Raw genomic sequence first — 19,460 nt, forward strand, 5'->3', positions numbered from 1 at the left:
CAAACAGTGTTTTTTCCCCACATATGGGGTATCTGCGTGCCCAGGGGAAATTGCACAACAAATTTTGGGGTCCATTTTTTCCTGTTACCCCTGCGAAAATAAAAAAAATTGGGTCTAAAGTAACATTTTTGTGAAAAAAGTTAAATGTTCATTTTTTTTCTTCCACATTCCAAAAATTCCTGTGAAGCACCTGAAGGGTTAATAAAGTTCTTGAATGTGGTTTTGAGCACATTGAGGGGTGCAGTTTTTAGAATGGTGTCACTTTTGAGTATTTTCTGTCCTAAAGACCTCTCCAAGTGACTTCAAATATGATGTGGTCCCTAAAAAATGGTTTTGTAAATTTTGTTGGAAAAATGAGAAATCGCTGGTCAAATTTTAACCCTTATAGCTCCATAACAAAAAAATGTTGGTTCCAAAATTGTGCTGATGTAAAGTAGACATGTGGGAAATGTTATTTATTAACTCTTTTGTGTGATATATCTCTCTGATTTAAGGGCATAAAAATTCAAATTTTGAAATTTTCAAAATTTTCGCCAAATTTCCGTTTTTTTCACAAATAAACGTAAGTGATATCGAAGAAATTTTACCACAATCATTAAGTACAATATGTCACGAAAAAACATTCTCAGAATCAGGGGGATCTGTTGAAACGTTCCAGAGTAATTACCTCATAAAGTGACAGTGGTCAGAATTGTAAAAATTGGCCTGGTCATTAACGTGCAAACCACCTTGGGTTGTAAAGGGGTTAACGTGCTTTGTGTAAAATTACGATGGGTTAAAATTTTTAAAAACTACTCAGCCTGCTACAGTTCACAAAATATTTTTGTTCCAAAAATTGACTATTGTCATATATACTCTAGAACTTGATTTGTGTGAAATTTCGTTGGTTTGACATAAAAACTAAAATTGGCCTGCTACAAGTGTAGAAATTTGGGCCCTCTGTACCAAAATTTCTCCCATTGTGGCGTCCCTGCTTTGTACCAGCACATGTCCAGGAACATCACCCATGCCCTTACCAACGCGGTTACTGGGATTGTCCACTTAACGACCGACACGTGGAGAAGGGATTGTGGCCAGGGACGCTATATTTCCCTGATGGCACACTGGGTGAACGTTGTGGAGGCCGGGACCAAGTCCCACTCTGGCACGGCATGTGTACTACCAACGTCGAGGATTGCTGGCTCTATTTCTATCAGGGTTTCCTCCACCTGCTACACCAGTTTCTGCACCCCCTCCTGCTCCTTTTCATCCTCCATCTTCGATGTGTTATCTCAGAGCACGTCGTCCACATCACCGGAAGCTGTGCAGCACTGCCTCAGCGAAGCGGGGAACAGGCTCTGCTGAAGCTAAATTGTCTAGGAGACAAATCGCACACCGCAGCAGAGTTATTGAAAGGAATAAAGAGGGCTGTGGAGTCGGTAAGCCAAACCTCCCTACTCCTCAGTTTCCCTGACACCACGACTCCCGACTCCACAACCCTGCCTCACTACTGCGCATGTACAGGTGCATCTCACTAAATTATAATATCATCCAAAAGTTAATTTATTTCAGTTCTTCAATACAAAAAGTGAAACTCATATATTATATAGAGTCATTACACACAGAGTGATCTATTTCAAGTGTTTAACGGTGATGATGATTGACTTGCAGCCAATGAAAGCAAAAAAGTCATTATCTCAGTAAATTAGAATACTTTATAACAACAGCTTGAAAAATGTTTTTAAAATCCGAAATGTTGTCTTACTGAAATGTATGTTCAGTAGATGCCCTCAATACTTGGTCGGGTGTCCTTTTGCATCAATTACTGCATCAATGCGGCATTGCATGGAGGCGATCAGCCTGTGGCACTGTTGAGGTGTTACGGAAGCTCAGGTGGCTTTGATAGCAGCCTTCAGCTCGTCTGCATTGTTGGGCCTGGTGTCTCTCATCTTCCTCTTGACAATACCCCATAGATTCTCTATGGGGTTAAGGTCAGACGAGGTTGCTGGCCAATCAAGCACAGTGATACTGTTGTTTTTAAACCAGGTATTGGTACTTTTGGCAGTGTGGACAGGGACCAAGTCCTGCTGGAGAATGACATTTCCATCTCCGAAAAGCTTGTCGGCAGAGGGAAGCATGAAGTGCTCTAAAATGTCCTGGTAGACGGCTGCGCTGACTTTGGTCTTGATAAAACACAGTGGACCTACACCAGCAGATGACATGGCTCCCCAAACCATCACTGATTGTGGAAACTTCACACTAGACCTCAAGCAGCTTGGATTGTGTGCCTCTCCACTCTTCCTCCAGACTCTCGGACCTTGATTTCCAAATGAAAATTGGAACTCTGGGACCTTGTGGAGTGTGTTAATGACTGCCTTCTAGACATCTGTCAAGTCAGCAGTCTTCCCCATGATTGTGGAGCCTACTGAAACAGAATAAGTGATTTTTTTAAACGCTTAGGAAGCCTTTGCGGTACTGAGTATTGAAGAACTGAAATAAATTTACTTTTTGATGATATTCTAATTTAGTGAGATGCGCCTGTAGATTAAGTGCAGCACAGATTTATCTCAACTAAAAGCCTACATCCTTAGATCAGGAATAGAACAGACATTTATAGGACATTTCATAACTTTCCAAAATTCTTATGAAAAAATGTACAGCACATCCTACACTTTGTTCACAATATTTAAATGAGGCACTCCAGTTGGTGCCTTCAAGGGTGTATGGATGACCCTGCTTGTAATTTTTGGCAGGCTTTGCACTTAGTGCATAGCCTTTATGAGTCTAGGAGTTCCACTACATGACAATTTGAACAGAATGTGTATGAGGCCCGTGTGTGTCTGAGTACCTCATTTTTGGCAGTTTTTGCTTCCTTCATAAATTACACTGAAATTTCCAATTTTTTAATAAAAAAAATCAAGTTTGGTTTACTTAAATTATTATTTTTTAAATCCTTTTTACATTTTTCCTTATGTACAAGAGAAGTCTGTAATTTTTATCATAGATACACTTCAACTGTGAGAGACAGAATCTTACAATATGGTTTTCTGGATTTTTTTTATGATTTTTAAATAATTCAATTGCATTTTATTGCGTGGAATAAGTATTTGATCACCTACCAACCAGCAAGAATTCTGGCTCACAGACCTGTTTAATTTTTCTTTAAGAAGCCCTTCTACTCGGCACTCATTACCTGTATTAATTGCACTTGTTTGAACTCATTATCTGTATTAAAGACACCTGTCTACACAATCAATCACACTCCATACTCTCCACCATGGCCAAGACCAAAGAGCTCTCTAAGGACACCAGGGACAAAATTGTAGACCTGTACAAGGCTGGGATGGGCTACTGGACAATAGACAAGCAGCTTGGTGAGAAGACAACAACTGTTGGCACAATTGTTAGAAAATGGAAGACACACAAGATGTCTGTCAATCTTTCTCTGTCTGGGGCTCCATGCAAGATCTCTCCTTGTGGATTAAAGATGATTCTGAGAAAGATCAGGAATCAGCCCAGAACTACATGGGAAGACCTGGTCAATAACCTGAAGAGAGGTGGGAACACAGTCTCAAACATTATCATTAGTAACACACTCCGCCGTCATGAATTAAAATCCTGCAGGGCACGCAAGGTCCCCCTGCTCACGCCAGCACATGTCCAGGCCTGTTTGAAGTTAGCCAGTGGCCATTTGGATGATCCAGAGGAGACATAGGAGAAGGTCATGTGGTCAGATGAGACCAAAATAGAGCTTTTTGATACCAACTCCACTCGCTGTGTTTCGAGTAAGAAGAAGGATGAGTACAAGCTCAAGAACACTATCCCAACTGTGAAGCATGGTGGGGGAAACATCATACTTTGGGGGTGCTTTTCTGTAAAGGAGACAGGACCACTGCACCGTATTGAAGGGAGGCTGAATGGGGTCATGTATCGCAAGATTTTGGCCAACAACCTCCTTCCCTCAGTAAGAGCATTGAAGATGGGTCGTGGCTGGGTCTTCCAGCATGACAATGACTCAAAACACACATCCAGGGAAACTAAGGAGTGTCTCCGTAAGAAGAATTTCAAGGTCCTGGAGTGACCTAGCCAGTCTCCATACCTGAACCCAATAAAAAATCTTTGTGGAGGGAGCTGAAACTAAATGTTGTCCAGCGGCAGTCACAAAACCTGAAAGATCTGGAGAAGATCTGTCTGGAGGAGTGGGCCAAAATACCTGCTTCAGTGTGTGCAAACTTGCTCAAGAACTACAGGAAAGGTCTGACCTCTGTAATTGCAAACAAAGGTTTCTGGATCAAATATTAAGTTCTGTTTTTCTATTGTATCAAATTCTTACAGTGGTGTGAAATAGTGTTTGCCCCCTTCCTCATTTCTTATTCTTTTGCATGTTTGTCACAATTTCAGTTTCAGTTCACAAATCAAATTTAAATATTTGACAAAGATAACACAGGTAAACACAAAATGAAGTTTTAAAATTAAAGTCTTTTATTATTAAGGGAAAAATAAATCCAAACCTAAGGGCCCTGTGTGAAAAAATGATTGCCCCCTAAACCTAATAACTGGTTGGGCCACCGTTAGCAGCAACAACTTCAATCAAGCGTTTCCGATAGCTGGCAATGAGTCTTTTACAACGCTCTGGAGGAATTTTGGCCCACTCATCTTTGTAAAATTGTTGTAATTCGGCCACAGTGGAAGGTTTCCGAGCATGAACCGCCTTTTTAAGGTCATGCCACAGATTAATCGGATTAAGGTCAGGACTTTGACTAGGCCACTCCAAAGTCTTTAATTTTGTTTTTCTTAAGCCATTCAGAGGTGGACTTGCTGGTGTGTTTTGGATCATTGTCCTGCTGCATAACCCAAGCGCGCTTTAGATTGAGGTCACAAACAGATGGTCAGACAATCTCCTTCAGGATTTTTTGGTAGACAGCAGAATTCGTGGTTCCATTTACCACAGCAAGTCTTCCAGGTCCTGAAGCAGCAAAACAGCTACAGACCATCACACTACCACCAGGGCTGTGGAGTCGGTAAGCCAAACCTCCGACTCCTCAATTTCCATGACACCGACTCTACGACTCCGACTCCCTCATACATGGCTCATGTTTAAGTGATGAATTTACTGTAGCACAGGTTAATCTCAGCTAAAAGTCTAGACCTTTAGATCAGGAATAGGACAGACATTTATAGGACATTTCATAACTTTCCAAAATTCTTATGAAAAATATTCCCCACAGACTGCATTGAATTACTGTATCCACCCAATTTATTATATATTTTAGGAGTTGGAGTCGGTCCATTTTATACCGACTCCACCAAATGGGCTACGACTCCGACTCCACAGCCCTGACTACCACCATCATATTTTACTGTTTGTGTGATGTTCCTTTTCTGAAATGCTGTGTTACTTGTACGCCAGATGTAATGGGACACACACCTTTCAAAAAGTTCAACTTTTGTCTCTTCAGTCCACAGAGTATTTTCAAAAAAGTCTTGGCGATCATCAAGATGTTTTCTGGAAAAAACAAGACAAGCCTTTATGTTCTTTATGCTCAGCAGTGGTTTTCATCTTGGATGAATGTATGCCATTTTTGCCTCTTTCTTATTGTGGAGTCATGAACACTGACCTTAACTGAGGCAAGTGAGGCCTGCAGTTCTTTGGATGTTGTTGTGGGGTGTTTTGTGACCTGTTGGATTAGTCGTCGTTGTGCTCTTGTGATAATTTTGGTCGGCCAGTCATTTTTGGAAGGTTCACCACTCTTCCATGTTTTTGCCATTTGTGGATAATGGCTCTCACTGTGGTTCACTGGACTCCCAAAGCTTTAGAAATGGCTTTATAACCTTTTTCCCCTCCCCCATGACAGCACACCTTGAGAGAGGATCCGCCCCACCAAGGACAGGAAACCGTCTGAAATAAAAGGGCGGCACCTCTCCCTCGCTTCAGTTGGTTTCCTGTCCTTGATGGGGAACCTGTCTGGAAGAAAGAAGACTTACCTGGGGCTGTCCCGGTGTGGGAGAGCGGGCACTGGCCTGTGCACCGGGTTCAGTATCCCAGAAGCGCCGTCCGCAGCTTCCCCTGGGGTCTCTGCGCCGAGCGAGGCTCACGCGGTGAGGCAGGCTCTGTCCTCCCGGAGACTGCGGTGCTGTCCTCCCCCTGCAGTGTGGAACGCTTCCGGGTGTGACGGCGGCGCCGATCCAAGATGGCGGCGCCCATCGGAGCGTTCCAGACCGTTTTTTTTCGATGGAGCTCCGGGCTGAGGAAGGGGGAGGGCCCACAGACCGGAGGATGCTGGATGGCCTTATTTTTAAGGGGGGGGAGCTATTCTGGAAGCGTGGTGCGCTTCTGAAACATGGCTGACCCGGATAGCCAGGAGCAGCAGCTTACACCCCCCTTTTTTAGGAGCCTAAGAAGAGTAGTGCCAAGCAAAAGCATAGAATGTGTGCCCTTTGCCAAGCTTCTCTCTCAGTAGAGTGGCAGAAACCACTTTGCCAGGGCTGTGTGACCAAAACCATAGCTGAGAATTCCCGGGATTTTGCTGCAAATTTAAAGTCCATAGTACATGCAGAAGTTCAGGGGTCCCTGAAAGGGTTCCTTAGAGGGAAGAAAAGACCCCGTAGAGAGGTTTCCTCCATCTCTGATTCCTCCCAGTCCGAGGAGCAGTGGGATTCATCGTCCTCTTCCTCATCAGGGGGCGGTAGACCCTGCTTCCCCATTGAGAATACAGACAGACTGGTTAGGGCAGTAAGATCAACCATGGGTCTGGAGGAAGAGAGAGCATCTAAATCCCGGGAGGACATCATGTTTGCGGGCTTGGGAGAGAAAAAGAGACGCTCATTTCCAGTTAACAGTAAGATTCAGGGCCTCATTGACCGGGAGTGGAGGAGACCAGAGAGATCAGGGGCTTTACCCTCCTTCTCCAAAAGAAGGTACCCCTTCGAAGAGAAGGATGCGGAACCTTGGGATAAGATCCCCAAGGTGGACGGGACTGTGGCAAGGTCATCGAAAAGATCTTCCCTGCCCTTGGAGGACTCTGGCGTCCTAAAAGATGCCCTGGATAAAAGAGCTGACTCCTTCCTGCGCCACACGTGGGAGGCGGCGGCAGGCGGCCTAAAACCAGCGGTGGCTAGCACCTGTGTGGCGAGGTCCTTGATGGTGTGGCTCCAACAGCTGGAAGACCAGCTTAAAGATAAAAAGGTCTCCAGACAGGCAATACTTGCGGATCTACCTCTAATACAAACAGCATCGGCCTTCCTGGCCGACTCTTCAGCAGACTCGGTCAGACTGTCAGCTAGGGCAGCGGGACTATCCAACGCAGCCAGGCAGGCCTTGTGGCTCAAAGGTTGCCCAGGCGACCTACCTTCGAAACAGAAGCTGTGCTCCCTCCCGTGTGACTGTAGACTCCTGTTTGGCCAAAAGTTAGAAGTCCTGTTAGAAAAAGCAGGCAATAAAAGCAAAGGGTTCCCGGGATCTTCGGGGGAACCAAGAAGATTTAGTTTTCGGAGGAGGAAATTTAATCGGGGTCGTCCTTCGGGAGACAAAAGGAGATGGGAAGCCAAGTCCAAAAAAGAGTCGGGCTACATGTTTGGAGGACCATCCTCGAGTTCAAAGAGATCCTCCCAATGACGCCAGGCTGGAAGTGGGTGGAAGGCTTTCCCACTTTCTTCCAGCTTGGGACGCGATAACAACAAACCCCTGGATTCTGAAAATTATCAGTGGGGGCCTGAAGATCCGATTCAGCCAGACCCCCTGGCGGACCTTTGTGGTTACCCCCCTACGAAAGGTCCAGGAAGAACAGTTAGCCCTGGAAACAGAAGTGTTAGAGTTAGTAGGAAAGCAGGTCCTTCTCGAAGTACCAGCACCACAGAGAGGGAAGGGGTTCTATTCCCCACTATTCATGATAAAAAAAACAAACGGGTCCTTAAGGACCATCATCAACCTCAGGAGTCTGAACCAAGTAGTAGAAAACCAGACTTTCAAGATGGAGTCAGTAAGCTCGGCAGTGAAGCTCTTACATCGCAACTGCTTTATGGCTGTAATAGACTTGAAGGACGCATATTATCACGTCCCAATCCATCCGGAGTATCAGAAGTATCTGAGAGTAGCCCTGTTTATTCAGGGGAAGCTGAAGCATTTTCAGTTTGCTGCCCTACCCTTTGGCCTCTCCATTGCCCCGAGAATATTTACGAAACTAATAGCAGAAGTGACAGCCTTCCTACGGATCAAGAATGTAGTGATCGTGCCATATTTAGACGACTTCTTGATAATAGGGAAAACAGAAGCCCACTGCTCCAGTCAGCTCCTAGTGGTCACGGAAGTGTTGCATCAGCTGGGGTGGTTAGTGGATTTCCAAAAATCAAGACTAACCCCCTCCAGGACCCAGACCTTTCTGGGTCTGATCCTAGACTCTAGACTCTCGTCACCAAACCTGCTTCCTCCCAGAGGACAAAATCTGCAGGTTGATTGCATTAGTCTCGAAGGCCATTCAAGCTCCAGAGATGTCTCTGAGAGAGGCAATGTCCCTCCTGGGTTCTATGACGGCCTGTCTCCCAGCAGTAATGTGGGCCCAGGGGCATATGAGGCGGCTCAGTGGGAGGTCCTGTCAGCACAGAGGTCCTGCAACGGGCATTTAGAAGGCAGGCTCTCTCTCTCCCCAGAAGTAGTAGATTCCCTTTCGTGGTGGACAGTCAGGGGAAATCTGACCGCAGGCGTTCAGTGGTCCAGACTAGTAGATCGGGTAATTAAGACCGACGCAAGCAGTTCCGGATGGGGGGGGTCATCTGGCAGAACTCTCAATACAGGGTCACTGGGCTTACCACGAGAGGGGAGCATCCTCAAACATAAAGGAGCTTTGGGCAATAGAAAGATCCCTCAGGGGCTTCCTCCCTCACATCCAAAGTCACCATGTCCAGGTCAGGTCCGACAACCGGACAGCAGTTGCCTATGTGAATCACCAGGGAGGGACAAGGTCACGCCCTCTGATGGTGGTGGCAGACAGGATCCTTCGTCTAGCAGAGCGAAACCTCCCATCCTTCAGCGCCCTTCACATAAAGGGGGTAGAAAACGTGAAAGCAGATTTTCTAAGCCGCCATACCCTAAGACAGGGGGAGTGGGGGTTAAACCCGGAGGTCTTCCATCAGATTGTCCAGTTATGGGGGCAGCCAGACATAGACCTGTTCGCCACAAGGGCAAACGGGAAGGTGCAGAGATTTTGCTCCCTAAATCCGGCAGAAAATCCCCATGCCATAGATGCCCTCCAGATTCCTTGGGGGTTCAGGAAGGCCTATGCCTTTCCGCCATTAGTGATGATTCCAGTAGTGGTGAGGAAGATCCGGGAGGAAGGCGCCAGGGTGATTTTGATAGCCCCTTTTTAGCCCAAGAGGCCTTGGTTCTCTCTGCTTCAGCTAATGTCGGTGTCAGATCCCTGGATTCTACCAGAGAGGCCGGACCTTCTCATGCAGGGACCAGTATTCCATGCCCAGGCCAGGGGGTTCCATCTTTCGGCATGGAATTTGAGAGGTCACTATTGAGTAGCAAGGGGTTTTCACCAGGCTTAGTTTCTACTTTATTGGGGAGCAGAAAACCAATTACAACTAAGATTTATAGCAGGGTTTGGGGTAAATTCCTAGAGTTTATAGATATCCCGCTATCGAGCAAACCTCCGATCAGAGGGATCCTGGAATTTCTGCAAAAGGGGCGGGACCTGGGTCTAGCTACAGGGACCCTTAAGGTTCAAGTTTCAGCTTTGGGAGCACTCTACAATTGTAATCTGGCTGGGAATAGGTGGATCTCGAGGTTTATCAAGTCCTGTGCCAGAGCAGGACCGGTTAGGTCCATGGGTGTTCCTCCTTGGGACCTGAATTTAGTCTTGAACGCTCTTACTAGTGAACCGTTCGAACCCCTACACAAGGTCTCTCCAAAAATTCTCACCCTTAAGACCATCCTCCTAGTGGCCTTAACGTCAGCCCGTAGGGTGGGTGATCTGCAGGCCCTCTCGGTTAATCCTCCTTACACACAAATCTTTGAGGATAGGGTCACCTTGCGGCCAGATCCAGCATACCTTCCCAAGGTGGTATCTAGATTTCACCGTAGTCAGGAGATTGTGCTACCCTCGTTCGGCAGCAATCCCAAGAACCCAGGGGAAGTCAGGTTCCATAGCCTAGAAGTTAGGAGGTCCCTGCTACAGTACATTCACATGACTAGTCTGTGGAGGAAAGACTATTCTTTGTTCCTGGCCTTTCAAGGGTGTAGGAAAGGTCACGGGGTGTCCAAGGGTACCATCTCTAGGTGGCTCAGGGAGGCCATTTGCTTAGCCTATACTTCCACAGGGGTTCCAGCCCCGGGCAATGTGAGGGCTCATTCCACCAGAGCCGTCGCAACCTCCTGGGCAGAGAGAGCAGACGTCTCGATCGAGCTGATATGTAGGGCTGCTACTTGGTCTACACCATCCACCTTCTTTAAGTACTATCGGTTGGATCTGTCCTCTTCTGATCTCACCTTTGGGAGAAGGGTACTTCAGGCGGTGGTCCCTCCCTAGGGTGCTCATAAATTCTCCAAAATTCTCTCAAGGTGTGCTGTCATGGGGGAGGGAAAACACCAAGGTTACTTACCGGTAGCCGGTTTTTCCTGAGCCCATGACAGCACCCGTAGTTTCCCCCCCTATTTTTTCTATGTTTCTCACACCCTAGTGTGCACTGTTTTGGGTGGTGTGTATATGTATATTGTGGTGTTGGTTATATGCCTAACCTGTTTAAGGAGGTCCTCTCAATGCTCTGTAAACAACTGAAGCGAGGGAGAGGTGCCGCCCTTTTATTTCAGATGGTTTCCTGTCCTTGGTGGGGCGGATCCTCTCTCAAGGTGTGCTGTCATGGGCTCAGGAAAAACCGGCTACCGGTAAGTAACCTTGGTGTTTCCAGACTGATAGATCTCAATTACTTTGTTTCTCATTTATTACTGAATTTCTTTGGATCGCAGCATGATGTCTAACTTTTGAGGATCTTTTGGTCTACTTTACTTTGTCAGGCAGGTCCTATTTAAGTGATTTCTTGATTGAGAACAGGTTTGGCAGTAATCAGGCCTGTGTGTGGCTAGGGAAATTGAACTCCGCTTCCCAAAGATGTGATAAACCACATTTAATTTATGTTTCTTCCCCAGTCATATAATTGCCCTATCTTGTGCCCTCTTTGCCTCTTGCTGTTTCCCCCATTGACACCAGAATTCCGGTTTATCTGCATCCTAAATGGCTGTGCACCACTGAACTACACCTCCCTGCCTTTCCTGTGCTGTGTTCAATAATTCTGGGTAGAATAAAGATAAAAAAGGAGAAAAAGGGAGCACTACCTGAGTGCAATAAATAAAATAAAATTAGGACAATAAGATGTACAGCTTGTAAGCGCTCACCTGGGATGGTTGTGCTTTTCCTGGCACAACACTAGTGAAACAACTATAATCACAAGTATCTCCACCAACGGTCTGAGGCTCATCCAGATGCCATGGTTGTGTATCTGTCCTAGCCCGACAGTAACCTCCATGTAGGCATAGAGGAAAAAATGAACCGGAGGCGCTCCTGTGTTGTTAAGGAAGGATTCCCCATTGTAATCAAAAAGATTGCAATAAAAATGACGCACAACGCGTTTCTGTTTCCGTGTTTAGTTCAAATGGGTATATATACTCAGTATATTTTAGAATCTCTTATGCACCTGATGAAGGCTTTTATAGCAAAAACGTGTTGTGCGTAGTGTTGAGCATTCCGATACCGCGAATATCGGTCGATACCCGATATTTCAGTATCGGAGTTCCGATGCTGAGTTCCGATACTTTTAGAATATCGAATACCGGAATCGGAAGTTCCCATAATGCCTGCGCTCTGCAGTGTCTCTGAAGGATGACAATGACAAGCTGGATGGCAGCGCTCAGCTTACTGTACTTGTCATTTAGTGTTAAAGGATTTGTTAAAAAAAATAATAGTGTTTTCATGCACAGTCTCTTTAAAAAAGCCGGCCGGCAATTCAGCAGCGGCGTACACAGGTACCCTACAATTTACAACAGAAAGAATAGAGCATCACACATAGATTAGATAGATAGAAACATGTCAGTCACATATATAAGAAGTACAGTGACAGTGTTGCTTACTGCACTTGTCATTTAGTGTAAAGGACTTATTAAAAAAAAATAATAATGTTTTCATGCACCGTCTCTTTAAAAAAGCCGGCCGGCAATTCAGCAGCGGTACCCGACAATTTAGAATAGAAAGAATAGAGCATCACACATAGATTAGATAGACAGAAACATGTCAGTCACATATATAATAAGTAGAGTGACAGTGTTGATTACTGTACTTGTCATTTAGTGTTAAAATAAAGGATTTATTAAAAAAAAAAAAATTGGCGTGGGGTTCCCTGTAATTTTAGGCTCTAGCGGAGGTTAAGCAGACAGCTGGGGCAGATGTTTGAAGCCTGGGAAGGGGGCAATACCCACGGAGCTTCCCAGGCTACTAATATCAGCCCCCAGCTGAATACCTAGCCTTTACTAGCTATTAAAATGGGGGACCCCCCCAAAAAAATGACGTGGGGTCCCCCCTATTTTAATAGCTAGCAAAGGCTAGGCAGACAGCTGGCGGCTGATATTAATAGCCCAGGAAGGGTGCCATGAATATTGGCCCCCTCCCAGGCTAGAAACACCAGCCGTCAGCCGCCCCAGAAATGGTGCATCCATAGGATGTGCCAATTCTGGCACTTAGCCTCGCTCTTCCCACTGCCCTGTAGCGGTGGCAGTGGGGTAATAGGGCTGGGGTTGATGTCAGCTTATAATGCCAGCTGACATCAAGCCCAGGTTAGTAATGGAGAGGCGTCTATAAGACACCCCCATTACTAACCCCATAGTCAAAGTTACAAAAAAACACAAACACCAAGAATAAAGTCCTTTAATTGAAATAAACACACAATTCTTTAATGTTATAAATTAAACCATACTTACCATCACGCCCATTCCAGCTGAAGCCAATGTCTTCTGCAATAAAAGTAAAATAATATAGCAACATCATCCTTACCTTTCCATGGTTCCCACGACCGCTTCAGCTCTGCAACATTGACATGACAGGCTGGATCGCAACAGAACGCTGCCATCCAGCTTGCCATGCCGCAGAGACTGAGAAGCGCAGGCATGCTTGCGCTCCTCAGTGTCTGGCTGTGACGGCATCCAGATGAGCCGAGTTCATGTCCAATGAACTCAGCTCACCTCATGCACGTCACTGACAGCGTGGGAAAATTCTCCTGCGCTCAGCCCTTCAGCAGGAGAATTCTCTCACGCTCACTGCAAGCGCAGGAGAATTTTCCCACGCTGTCAGTGACGTGCATTAGGTGAGCTCATGTCCAATGAACTCAGCTGCACCAATGATATGTCCACCCCGGTTGTCAATTAGCATGACATTGGCTGTGACACCCTGTTGACAGAGCAGACCTGAAGAGGAAGAGCTTCTCTGTTGACCAGATTTACTCTGCCCCATGGTGCAGACTGTATGAATCTCTTGTCAGGTTCCCTTTAACACCTTAAGGACCGAGCGTCTTCTAGTTTTTGTGCCTTCGTTTTTGCTCTCCTTCTTCGAAGACCCATACATTTTTTATTTTTCTGTCAATACAGCCATATCAGGGCTAGCTTTTTTTTTCAGGACAAGCTGTAGTATTTAATGACACCATTCATGTTACCACATAATGTACTGTAAATCGAGAATAAAAATTCAAGTGAGGGAAAATTGCAGAAAAAAACAGCGCAATTTGACAATCTTTTTTTAGGTTTTGTTTTTTGCCATTGACTTAGCAATAAATATTACCTGGAATATGATTCTTGAGGTCATTGTGATTATAATGGTACCAAACAGTTTTTTTTATTTAACCCCTTAAGGACCGAGCCACTTTATAGGTTAATGACCAGTCTTCATTTTTTAAATCTGACCAATGGTCAATTTATGAGGTCATACCTCTCGAACACTTCAACGGATCCCAGTGATTCTGAGATCGTTTTTTTGTGTCATATTACATAGTAACATAGTAACATCGTTTTTAAGGTTGAAGGAAGACTAAGTCCATCTAGTCCAACCCATAGCCTAACTTGTTGATCCAGAGGAAGGCAAAAAAAACCCACGTGGCAAACACTAAGCTCCACATTGGGGAAAAAAATTCCTTCCTGACTCCATACGACAATCAGACTAGTTCCCTGGATCAATGCCGTATCAAGGAATCTAGTATATATAACCTGTAATATTATACTTTTCAAGAAAGGCATCCATGCCCTTCTTAAATTTTAACAGTGAATCACTCATTACAACATCATGCGGCAGAGAGCTCCATAGTCTCACTGCTCTTACAGTAAAGAATCCCCGTCTGTGATTATGATTAAACCTTCTTTCCTCCAGACGTAGAAGATGCCCCCTTGTCCCCGTCTCAGGCCTCAGAGTAAAAAGATCAGTAGAAAGGTCTCTGTACTGTCCCCTCATATACTTGTACATAGTAATAAGATCACCCCTAAGCCTTCGTTTTTCCACAGTAAATAGCCCCAAATGTAATAACCTGTCTTGGTATTGCCCCAGTCCTCTAATAACCTTGGTCGCTCTTCTCTGCACCCACTCTAGTTCAGCTATGTCTTTCTTATACACCGGAGACCAGAACTGTACACAGTATTCTAAGTGTGGTCGCACTAGTGACTTGTATAGAGGTAAAATTATGTTCTCCTCATGAGCATCTATGCCTCTTTTACTGCATCCCATTATTTTATTTGCCTTTGCAGCAGCAACCTGACACTGGCCACTAAACGTGAGCTTGTCGTCCACCAATACACCCAGGTCTTTTTCAGTTACAGTTTTGCCCAGTGTTTTAGAATTAAGTATATAATTATACATTTTATTTCCTCTGCCCAAGTGCATTACCTTACATTTATCCCCATTATAGCTCATTTGCCATTTATCAGCCCAAGCTTCTAGTTTACATAGATCCTCCTGTAATATAAAATTGTCCTCCTCTGTATTGATTACCCTGCAGAGTTTAGTGTCATCTGCAAATATTGAAATATTACTCTGTATGCCCCCTACAAGGTCATTAATAAATATGTTAAAAAGAAGGGGGCCCAATACTGACCCCTGTGGTACCCCACTGTTAACTGAGACCCAGTCTGAGTGTTTTCCATTAATAACCACCCTTTGTTTCCTATCACTGAGCCAATTCTTAAACCACATACATATATTTTCCCCTATCCCCATTGTTCTCATTTTATGTATGAACCTTTTGTGTGGAACCGTATCAAAAGCTTTTGAAAAGTCCATATACACAACATCCACTGCATTTCCTTGGTCCAGTCCAGAACTTGCCTCCTCATAAAAACTGATCAGATTAGTTTGACAGGAACGGTCCCTCGTAAACCCATGTTGATATTGGGTCATGAGGTTATTCTTCTTCAGATACTCTAGTATAGCATTTCTTAGGAAACCCTCCAGGATTTTACCCACAGTAGAGGTTAAGCTTACCGGCCTATAATTTCCAAGTTCGGTTTTTGTCCCCTTTTTGAATATTGGCACCACATTTCCAGTCCTGTGGTACAGACCCTGTTATTATGGAATCTTTAAAGATTAAAAATAATGGTCTATCTATGACGTTACTTAATTCCTGCAGTACTCGCGGGTGTATCCCATCCGGGCCCGGGGATTTGTCAACTTTAGTGATTTTTAGACGCCGCCGTACTTCCTGCTGGGTTAAGCAAGTGACATTTAATGGAGAATTTTTGTTATCACTAATCATGTTTTCTGTCATGCGATTTTCTTGTGTAAATACGATTGAAAAAAAATCATTTAGCATATTGGCTTTTTCCTCATCCTCATCCACCATTTCACCCAGACTATTTTTAAGGGGGCCAACACTGTCATTTTTTAGTTTTTTACTATTTATGTAGTTAAAGAATATTTTGGGATTATTTTTACTTTCTCTGGCGATGAGTCTCTCTGTCTCAATCTTGTACTTCATGATAGTGGTAAAATTAGTTTGATAACACTTGTGTTCATTTGTGAAAATATCCGAAATTTTGCTAAAATTTTTCAAAGTTTTAATTCTTATGCCCTTAAACCAGAGACTTATGTCACACAAAATAGTTAGTCAATAACATTTCCCACATGTCTACTTTACATCAGCACAATTTTTGAAACATAATTTTTTTGTTAGGAAGTTAGAGGGGTGCAAAGTTGACCAGCAATTTCTCATTTTTCCAACAAATTTTACAAAACTATTTATTTTAGGGACCACATCACATTTGAAGTGACTTTGTGGGGCCTACATGACAGAAAATACCCAAAAGTTACTCCATTCTAAAAACTGCACCCCTCAATGTGCTCAAAACAAGAGATGAGCGAATGTTTCATTATTCGGTTCGGATTACGATCGTCGAATTTGGAATATTCGCCGATTTATTTGTTGAATATTCGTCGAACATTGCCGAATGCCATTGGATTCAATGGGGGGCAAAAACAAACGCATACACAACACCTTCAAACGGACCCAAAAGCTGGCAAAACACATCAAATTAGGGGCAGACACGAGGAAAATGCCATCAATTGACCCAGAGTATAAGTACTATAATTATTATTATTATAGCGACATTTATTCCGTGGCTCTTTACATGTGAAAAGGGGTCACCGATCGGTACAAGAGGATAGAGGACCCTGCCCGCGAGAGCGCACAAACAATCTACAAGGGATGGGTGAGGAAACAGTAGGTGAGGATACAGCTGGTCGTGCGGCGGTATGTTGGAGCGAGGGTTACTGCAGAATGTACGCTTGTCAGAAGAAGTGGGTCTTCAGCTTCCTTTTGAATGTTTCCACAGTAGGCGAGAGTCTAATGTGTTGGGGTAGAGAGTTACACAGTAGGGGAGATGCAAGGGACAAATCTGCTGAGACCCTAAATGAAGGCAAGCTTCCAGGAGCTCACAACTGAGCAGATTAACCCCTGCACCGATTAATATGAAGGAGAAAGGCTTCTAATGACTACAGTAGTGGGAGGAATCAGACGCTGCGGTCTTCTGGCTCCTCTCTGTAACAGTAAACTCATGATCCCTTGCAAGCTTCAACACAATGTTCACAAGGCAGAAAGTAGCAGTGGTCGGTCTCCTAGACAACGAGCTAGCTACTTAATGATGATAGGGCCATGGTATTAGCACTGCAACCAGTACCAGAAGCGAAGCCATCCACAATTTCCTTCTCAGGAATTTTATTTGGTAGACTGAGTGGCTTCCCAAACGTTAATTTCTCACAAACGAGCTGAAGACACTGAGTGGCAGTAGGTGCAAGTTTCTCCAACATGTTAGATATCAGAGGGAGAAGAGAGGGCAGCACGATGGCTCTGTGGTTAGCACTGCAGCCTTGCAGCGCTGGTGTCCTGGGTTCAAATCCCACCAAGGACAACATCTGCAAGGAGTTTGTATCTTCTCCCCGTGTTTGCGTTTCCCCCGGGTTGTCCTGTTTCCTCCTCAGTAAAAAAGCAGCCATATAGTGTCCAGGAACCTTCACACAGATGTTTCTTAGCCAGGGCTGCTTCTTGGCAGGGTTGAGAATCCTCCAGTGGGCCCTGGCTTTTCCATCAGGAGAGTTCATAGCGCAAACCTTGCAGCTGCTATGGGGCTCTTGAGCAGGGGAGAAAGGTGGGCCCTCGGAATCAAATCCTCTGGTGGGCCCAATATTCTTCAGTCTGACACTGATTCTCGGTGAGACTTGTATTTTCACCTCAGCTATATCCTTTAGGTCGGTGAAAGGACTGGCATAGAGGGAAACCGTATCTACTCCGGCTGTCATTTCTCCCAGGAAGTACTCTAATTCAGCTTGTTGCATAAGCAATGGCAGCCCGTGCAACATCAGCTCACACTTCTCAGTGTTGCTTAGTCACACACAAAGATCTTTCTTTACTCCTTGAATTTCATGACTACAGAGTTGGGAAATGGCTTGATCTGCAATGCGTTTTCAGAAATAACATGCATAAGCGAAGCCACGGTTTAGGCTACTGAAGGTCATCATTAAGCGAAACTCGTACAGCTTTCCCACAGACTGAAAGAGGGGCATCAAGACTTCCCTGTCCTCACCAAGAGGACGACTGTCCATGTTCTCATCCTCCTCCTCATTATCACCCAATCCGCGTTAAGATGAGATGAGGCTGGGCTGTGTAGCATCACCCTGTATAGTTCCTTGCTCCGGCTGCAATGCCTCCTCTTTGTGACAGTGAGCATTTCAGTAGACAGAGAAGCTGGATGGTGACGCTAATTATGGCGTCATCGCCGCTCACCATCTTGGTGGAGTCCTCAAAGTTTTGGAGGACAGCACACATGTCAGACATCCATGCCCACTCATCAGCTCTTATGTGCGGAGGCTGACCTGAATTCCAAAGGGCGTGTTTAAGCTGGTACTCAACAACTGCCCTCTGCTGCTCACAAATCCTTCCCAAGATCTGCAACGTTGATTTCCAACATGTGGTGACATGGCGCATTAGTCAGTGAGCTGGAAGCTGCAAATGCTGCTGAAGCACTGCCAGGGTGGCGTAAGCCGTAGATGACTTTCTGAAATGGGCACAGTGCACACACGGCATACTTTCACAAGCAGCTCTGGCTGATCTGGGTAGATTTTGAGAAACCACTGAACCACTAAGTTGAGCACATTTAGTGCTCACTCATCACTAATGTGTCCCCCTGTATGGAGAACAATATCAGCACCAAAGAATTAAAAGATGAAATGTAGCCTGCTTTATATACCACGGTAGTAAGAAATCCAATTTCGATTATATTATGTGTACCCCTATAGCAACAATATTTCCACCAAAGAATTAATTTCACTAGAGTAGAACTAGTATAATGGGGACAAACAACTTTTCCACTACAGCCAACCCAGCTGATGGAGACCCAACCAGGAGTGTTCACATTTCAAAAAATTAGGGTCTGAGACCACCATTTCAGTGGCCAGCAGATTGGAGATGGTGGAGTTCAATCTCTTAGCTTTGTCATGTGTAGGAGGAAACAATCTTTTACGTGACCACAACTACAGGACCGAGGGCTGGCTGCAGTGCTGAGGGAGGGCGGAGTATGGTAAACTGGACAAAATGCTGGACCGTGAGTGTGGAGATGTTACAATGGATTGATAAAGTTGTGGTGTGCTCATTCTCTGAGATCAGTCAAAAACAGCAGGCATGTCCGCTTCCGTTACAGCTGACGGGTTCTCACTCAGCCTGACTGGAGTGAGTAAAGAACCAGAGGTTCTGCGATGGGAGACCTGCTCCACCATACTTGGCACGGTAAAGGAGGAGGAGGAAGAAGCAGCAGATGCGGTTGATGGGGCAGCTGATGGTTGTTGAGGTTTTTTTACTCTGAAAACAGCAGAATTTCATGAAGCATCACGTTACTCACAGAAAACAATTTTACATCTGCATACAGCTTAATTTCACCGCCACAAAAGGACTAGGTGGCTTATGGCAGACTG

The 19,460-nt window shown here is 44.9% G+C and overlaps 1 long non-coding RNA gene across 1 annotated transcript in view; it reads right to left on the reverse strand.

Moving 5' to 3' along the window:
- Positions 1–5,017: 5,017 nt before the first annotated feature.
- Positions 5,018–19,460, reverse strand: part of LOC141236824 (uncharacterized) — a 94,166-nt gene continuing 79,723 nt past the window's right edge. The window contains exon 3 of the long non-coding RNA XR_012302426.1: positions 5,018–5,485. This is a non-coding gene — a long non-coding RNA (uncharacterized lncRNA). The remainder of the gene's footprint in view (positions 5,486–19,460) is intronic.

This window comes from Phyllobates terribilis, unplaced genomic scaffold, assembly GCF_046119375.1.
Source record: "Phyllobates terribilis strain yellow unplaced genomic scaffold, ASM4611937v1 Scaffold_2__4_contigs__length_985480577, whole genome shotgun sequence".
NCBI classification, from domain to species: Eukaryota; Metazoa; Chordata; class Amphibia; order Anura; family Dendrobatidae; genus Phyllobates; species Phyllobates terribilis.